This window comes from Garra rufa, chromosome 12 (assembly GCF_049309525.1).
Source record: "Garra rufa chromosome 12, GarRuf1.0, whole genome shotgun sequence".
Lineage (NCBI taxonomy): Eukaryota > Metazoa > Chordata > Actinopteri > Cypriniformes > Cyprinidae > Garra > Garra rufa.
The window spans coordinates 23896282-23903781 of NC_133372.1; positions in this window are offsets into that span (position 1 = coordinate 23896282).

A 7500-nucleotide genomic window follows, 5' to 3' on the forward strand; every position below is an offset into this window, starting at 1 on the left:
ACGATCGACCCGAGTTTGGTGCGGTTCGGCGTCTATCCGGCCGAGTTATAGCCGGTCAAAGCGTGGGGCCTGGGGGGGTCCCTATCTCCGGCCCCCGGAGGGCTAGGGTCTCGGGGTGGGTGTCGTCGGATAGGGGCCGCGGAGGTCTAGGATCGACCCGAGTTTGGTGCGGTTCGGCGTCTATCCGGCCGAGTTATAGCCGGTCAAAGCGTGGGGCCTGGGGGGTCCCTATCTCCGGCCCCCGGAGGGCTAGGGTCTCGGGGTGGGTGTCGTCGGATAGGGGCCGCGGAGGTCTAGGATCGACCCGAGTTTGGTGCGGTTCGGCGTCTATTCGGCCGAGTTACAGCCGGTCAAAGCGTGGGGCCTTGGGGGTCCCTATCTCCGGCCCCCGGAGGGCTAGTGTCTCGGGGTGGGTGTCGTCGGATAGGGGCCGCGGAGCTCTACGATCGACCCGAGTTTGGTGCGGATCGGCCCCGGCGTTCGCGAGTTATAGCCGTTTGAAAAAACGTCCCAAAAAGACGGGTTCAGAACCGAACCGCCCATCCGACGTTCCTCCGGAGACCGGGGCGGCACCCCGTCAGGCCGGGAATGGCGAGCCTCGGGCGGATCGGCCGGCCGCCTCGAGGAGGGTGGAAGTCAGGCACTGGAATCGTTCATCGACTTAGTCATTTTTTCAGGGTTCAGAAGCGTTTAGCCCATCCGCCTTTCCTCCGGGGCAGGGCGCAGCTCCCCGTCAGGCCGGGAAAGGTGAGCCCCGGGCGGATATGCCGGCCGCCTCGGGGAGGGTGGAAGTCAGGCACCGGAATCGATCATCGACTTAGTCATTTTTTCAGGGTCTTTTTCCAGGGCGATCCTCCACCCTGCTCGAGGCTGCCGGCCGATCCGGCCGGGGCTCACCTTTCCCGGCCGGGGTGGGGTAGGGTGCTGGACCCTGGAGGAAAGGCTCAGAGGTCTGGAGGCTCTCACCCGCCATCCTGGCTATATGAAACCCACTCGGGGTGGTTCTCTCGGACCACGCCGCCTATGGTCCTGGGGCCTTTTTGACACGCTCTAGCCCAACTCAAACCTCACGCTGGTGGGTACGGGAGTAGGCTGGGCCCCCCTACCCCGGGCATTGGTGGTTCTCTGTAACTATGTCGGCTATGGTCCTGGGGCCTTTTTGACACGCTCTAGCCCAACTCAAACCTCACGCTGGTGGGTACGGGAGTAGGCTGGGCCCCCCTACTCCGGGCATTGGTGGTTCTCTGTAACTATGTCGGCTATGGTCCTGGGGCCTTTTTGACACGCTCTAGCCCAACTCAAACCTCACGCTGGTGGGTACGGGAGTAGGCTGGGCCCCCCTACTCCGGGCATTGGTGGTTCTCTGTAACGATGTCGGCTATGGTCCTGGGGCCTTTTTGACACGCTCTAGCCCAACTCAAACCTCACGCTGGTGGGTACGGGAGTAGGCTGGGCCCCCCTACTCCGGGCATTGGTGGTTCTCTGTAACGATGTCGGCTATGGTCCTGGGGCCTTTTTGACACGCTCTAGCCCAACTCAAACCTCACGCTGGTGGGTACGGGAGTAGGCTGGGCCCCCCTACTCCGGGCATTGGTGGTTCTCTGTAACTATGTCGGCTATGGTCCTGGGGCCTTTTTGACACGCTCTAGCCCAACTCAAACCTCACGCTGGTGGGTACGGGAGTAGGCTGGGCCCCCCTACTCCGGGCATTGGTGGTTCTCTGTTACTATGACGGCTATGGTCCTGGGGCCTTTTTGACACGCTCTAGCCCAACTCAAACCTCACGCTGGTGGGTACGGGAGTAGGCTGGGCCCCCCTACTCCGGGCATTGGTGGTTCTCTGTAACTATGTCGGCTATGGTCCTGGGGCCTTTTTGACACGCTCTAGCCCAACTCAAACCTCACGCTGGTGGGTACGGGAGTAGGCTGGGCCCCCCTACTCCGGGCATTGGTGGTTCTCTCCGACTATGTCGCCTATGGTCCTGGGGCCTTTTTGACACGCTCTAGCCCAACTCAAACCTCACGCTGGTGGGTACGGGAGTAGGCTGCGCCCCCCTACTCCGGGCATTGGTGGTTCTCTCCGACTATGTCGCCTATGGTCCTGGGGCCTTTTTGACACGCTCTAGCCCAACTCAAACCTCACGCTGGTGGGTACGGGAGTAGGCTGGGCCCCCCTACCCCGGGCATTGGTGGGTCTCTCCGACTATGTCGGCTATGGTCCGGGGGCCTATTTGACACACTCTAGCCCCACGCAAACCTCACGCTGGTGGGTACGGGAGTAGGCTGGGCCCCCCTACCCCGGGCATTGGTGGTTCTCTCCGACTATGTCGCCTATGGTCCTGGGGCCTTTTTGACGCGCTCTAGCCCAACTCAAACCTCACGCTGGTGGGTACGGGAGTAGGCTGCGCCCCCCTACTCCGGGCATTGGTGGTTCTCTCCGACTATGTCGGCTATGGTCCGGGGGCCTATTTGACACGCTCTAGCCCCACGCAAACCTCACGCTGGTGGGTACGGGAGTAGGCTGGGCCCCCCTACCCCGGGCATTGGTGGTTCTCTCCGACTATGTCGCCTATGGTCCTGGGGCCTTTTTGACGCGCTCTAGCCCAACTCAAACCTCACGCTGGTGGGTACGGGAGTAGGCTGGGCCCCCCTACTCCGGGCATTGGTGGTTCTCTCCGACTATGTCGCCTATGGTCCTGGGGCCTTTTTGACACGCTCTAGCCCAACTCAAACCTCACGCTGGTGGGTACGGGAGTAGGCTGGGCCCCCCTACCCCGGGCATTGGTGGGTCTCTCCGACTATGTCGGCTATGGTCCGGGGGCCTATTTGACACACTCTAGCCCCAGGCAAACCTCACGCTGGTGGGTACGGGAGTAGGCTGAGTCCCCCTACTCCGGGCATTGGTGGTTCTCTCCGACTATGTCGCCTATGGTCCTGGGGCCTTTTTGACACGCTCTAGCCCAACTCGAACCTCACGCTGGTGGGTACGGGAGTAGGCTGGGCCCCCCTACCCCGGGCATTGGTGGTTCTCTCCGACTATGTCGGCTATGGTCCGGGGGCCTATTTGACACACTCTAGCCCCAGGCAAACCTCACGCCGGTGGGTACGGGAGTAGGCTGAGTCCCCCTACTCCGGGCATTGTTGGTTCTCTGTAACTATGACCGCTGAGGACCAAGGGGCCTTTTTGAGCCACGCGAGGCCCACGTAACCTACACACCGGTGGGTACGGGTGTAGGCTGAGTCCCTCTCTGGTTAAATAGATCACCAGGGAGAGGGGGGTGTCTGTGGGAGGCAGCTGTCCCGGCCTACCCTCACCCTTTTCGGGCTAAGCTCGGCAGGGCAGAGACCCTGGAGGAATCGAGTTCTGGAAAAAAATGGCAAAGTATCAAAATGATTCCCGTGGCGAAGATCCACCCCCCCGGCAGGCACCCGGGCTATCCGGCCTACGCGGCCCTTTTCGGACAAGCGAGGCACGGCAGAGACCCTGGAGGAATCGGGGTCTCCGAAAAACTCAAAGGTTAAAAAAGATTCCGGTGGCAAAGATCCACCCGCCCTCGAGGCGCCCGGGCCGTCCGGGCAGGGTGCCTCTCCACGGGCCACGGGCCCGAACCGAGCCGCGAGCCCGGAGCGAGGGCCGACGGGGTACGAGCCTCTGACCTGCCGTCGTGCCTTCGGCGAAAACGAATTTTTGCGTACTTAGCCTCTGGCGCGGAAAAAAATGCTCAAAAACGACTAAGTCGATAACCAGAGACGGAGGGGGTCTGTGGGAGGCCGCAGCTGTCCCGGCCTACCCGCGCCCTTCTCGGACGTGTTTGGCAGGGCGCAGACCCTGGAAGAAATCGAGCTCTTGAAAAACGGCAAAGTATCAAAATGATTCCTGTGGCAAAGATCCACCCCCCCGGCAGGCACCCGGGCTATGCGGCCTAAGTGGCCCTTTTCGGACAAGCGAGGCAGGGCAGAGACCCTGGAGGAAGTGGGGCCTCCAAAAATGGCAAAGTCTCAAAATGATTCCTGTGGCAGAGAGCCACCCGCCCTCGAGGCGCCTGGGCCGTCCGGGCGGGGCGCCTCTCCCGGGCTCCCAGCGGGGAACGATAACCAGAGACGGAGGGGTGTCTGTGGGAGGCCGCAGCTGTCCCGGCGTACCCTCGCCCTTTCGGGACAAGCGAGGCAGGGCAGAGACCCTGGAGGAAGTGGGGCCTCCGAAAACGGCAAAGTATCAAAATTATTCCTGCGGCCAAGATCCACCCACCCTCGAGGTGCCAGAGCGAGCCGACCTGCGTGGTCCTTTTCGGGTGAGCAAGGCAGGGCAGAGACCCTGGAGGAAGTGGGGCCTCCGAAAATGGCAAAGTATCAAAATTATTCCTGTGGCCAAGATCCACCCACCCTCGAGGTGCCAGAGCGGTCCGACCTGCGTGGTCCTTTTCGGGTGAGCAAGGCAGGGCAGAGACCCTGGAGGAAGTGGGGCCTCCGAAAATGGCAAAGTATCAAAATTATTCCTGCGGCCAAGATCCAGCCACCCTCGAGGTGCCAGAGCGAGCCGACCTGCGTGGTCCTTTTCGGGTGAGCAAGGCAGGGCAGAGACCCTGGAGGAAGTGGGGCCTCCGAAAATGGCAAAGTATCAAAATTATTCCTGCGGCCAAGATCCACCCACCCTCGAGGTGCCAGAGCGGTCCGACCTGCGTGGTCCTTTTCGGGTGAGCAAGGCAGGGCAGAGACCCTGGAGGAAGTGGGGCCTCCGAAAATGGCAAAGTATCAAAATTATTCCTGCGGCCAAGATCCAGCCACCCTCGAGGCGCCTGGGCCGTCCGGGCAGGGCGCCTCTCCCGGGGGGTCCCAGCGGGAAACGATAACCAGAGACGGACGGGGGTCTGTGGGAGGCAGCTGTCCCGGCGTACCCTCACCCATTTGGGATAAGCATTGCAGGGCAGAGACCCCTGGAGGAATCCAGCTCTGAAAAAATGGCAAAGTATCTAAATTATTCCTGTGGCAAAGATCCACCCACCCTCGAGGTGCCAGAGCGGTCCGACCTGCGTGGTCCTTTTCGGGTGAGCAAGGCAGGGCAGAGACCCTGGAGGAAGTGGGGCCTCCAAAAATGGCAAAGTATCAAAATTATTCCTGTGGCAAAGATCCACCCCCCCCGGCAGGCACCCGGGCTATCCGGCCTACGTGGCCCTTTTTGGATAAGCGAGGCAGGGCAGAGACCCTGGAGGAAGTGGGGCCTCCAAAAATGGCAAAGTATCAAAATTATTCCTGTGGCAAAGATCCACCCCCCCGGCAGGCACCCGGGCTATCCGGCCTACGTGGCCCTTTTCGGATAAGCGAGGCAGGGCAGAGACCCTGGAGGAATTGCGGTCTCCGAAATGCACAAAGGTTAAAAAATATTCCGGTGGCAAAGATCCACCCACCCTCGAGGCGCCCGGGCCGTCCGGGCAGGGTGCCTCTCCACGGGCCACGGGCCCGAACCGAGCCGCGAGCCCGGAGCGAGAGCCGACGGGGTACGGGCCTCTGACCTGCCGTCGTGCCTTTGACGAAAACGAATTTTTGTGTACTTAGTCTCTGGCGCGAAAAAAAATGCCCAAAAACGACTAAGTCGATTACCAGAGAGAGAGAGGGGGGTCTGCGGGAGGCCGCAGGTGTCCCGGCCTACCCGCGCCCTTCTCGGACGTGTTTGGCAGGGCGCAGACCCCGGAGGAAGTGGGGCCTCCAAAAACGGCAAAGTCTCAAAATGATTCCGGTGGCAAAGATCCACCCCCCGGCAGGCACCCGGGTTATCCGGCCTAAGTGGCCCTTTTCGGGCAAGCGAGGCAGGGCAGAGACCCTGGAGGAAGTGGAGCCTCCAAAAACGACAAAGTCTCAAAATGATTCCGGTGGCAAAGATCCACCCCCCCGGCAGGCACCCGGGCTATCCGGCCTAAGTGGCCCTTTTCGGACAAGCGAGGCAGGGCAGAGACCCTGGAGGAATCGCGGTCTCCGAAACGCACAAAGGTTAAAAAAGATTCCGGTGGCAAAGATCCACCCGCCCTCGAGGCGCCCGGGCCGTCCGGGCAGGGCGCCTCTCCGCGGGCCGCGGGCCCGAACCGAGCCGCGAGCCCGGAGCGAGATCCGACGGGGTACGGGCCTCTGACCTGCCGTCGTGCCTTTGGCGAAAACGTTTTTTTGTGGACTTAGTCTCTGGCGCGAAAAAAACCTCGAAAAACGACTAAGTCCAAACTCGGGTTCCGGACAACCCAGATGCCACGCCGGGCCTCGGCCCGGCTTCCCTCCTGACCGATCGGAGCGCACTGCGCGCCAAAAGCGTCTAGGGGCCCGCCCGGCCGCCAGCACCCCGGGAACGTCTCTACCGGTGGTGAGGGCGCGTCCGCTATGGGTCGGGTAACCCTAGTGGGGCGATACGAAACAGAAGCGTGGCTCAAAGACCGCCCGGGGAATGCGGACAAGGAGTGCCCCCGCCCAGAGAGGGGATCAGGGGGCCATAGGCGCTACCTCGGTGGAAGACGCGAACCGTGGCGAGGCCTTTGCCTCCATCGGACGCACCGCTCTTGGTTTTAGCGCCTAGCGCGGCCCGCCCTCGGATGGGGACCCGAGAGGGACCCCGACCGGGGGTTAGGGCGGCGTAGCGTTCCTTCCTTGGCGTTGGGCTTTGGGTGCCCGTACCGGCGCGCATGAGACGGCTCCCCCCGCGGCGGGGCGGTGGCCCGAAGGTTCGTGGGAGGCGCAGACGGCCGGTCTACCTCAGCTGTCCGCCAACGGGCGGGGAGGCACGGGGGCGCCCGTCAAGGCCACGGAGGGGCTTCGGCCCGCCAAGCTGCCTAGGGGAGGCCCTCGCCTGCGCCCCGTTCCGTGAAAAACACCTCTGTCCGGTTATGCGGGCCGCCAACGCTCCGCGGCGTTCGCGCGGCCCCTCTAAGCAAACGGTGAGCCCGCCATCGGCGGGGGGCGACGGTACCGCACGCAGCCCCATGAGCGGCCGTGACTCCCGGGGGGGGCGACCCCACCCGGCGGAGGAGCGAGACCCGCACGTGGGAACCACGCGCGAGGCGGAAAACCACAGCTTCCCCCCCGCAGGTCGGTCGGGTTTACCTGGTTGATCCTGCCAGTAACATATGCTTGTCTCAAAGGTTAAGCCATGCAGGTCTAAGTGCAAACGGTCGGTTACAGTGAAACTGCGAATGGCTCATTAAATCAGTTATGGTCCCTTTGATCGCACTCCACCCACAAGTACTCGGATAACTGTGGTAATTCCAGAGCTAATACATGCAAACGGGCGCCGACCCACGTCCGGGGGGTTGGGGCGAGAGCCCCGGCCCTCAGGAAGGGAACGCGTGCATTTATCAGATCCATAACCCACCCGGGGGTCGGGGCGCGAGTCCCTTCCCTCGGTGAACCTTGGTGACTCTGGATAACCTCGAGCCGATCGCTTGCCCCCCGCGGTGGCGACGTCTCTTTCGAATGTCTGCCCTATCAACTTTCGATGGTACTTACGGCGCCTACCATGGTGACC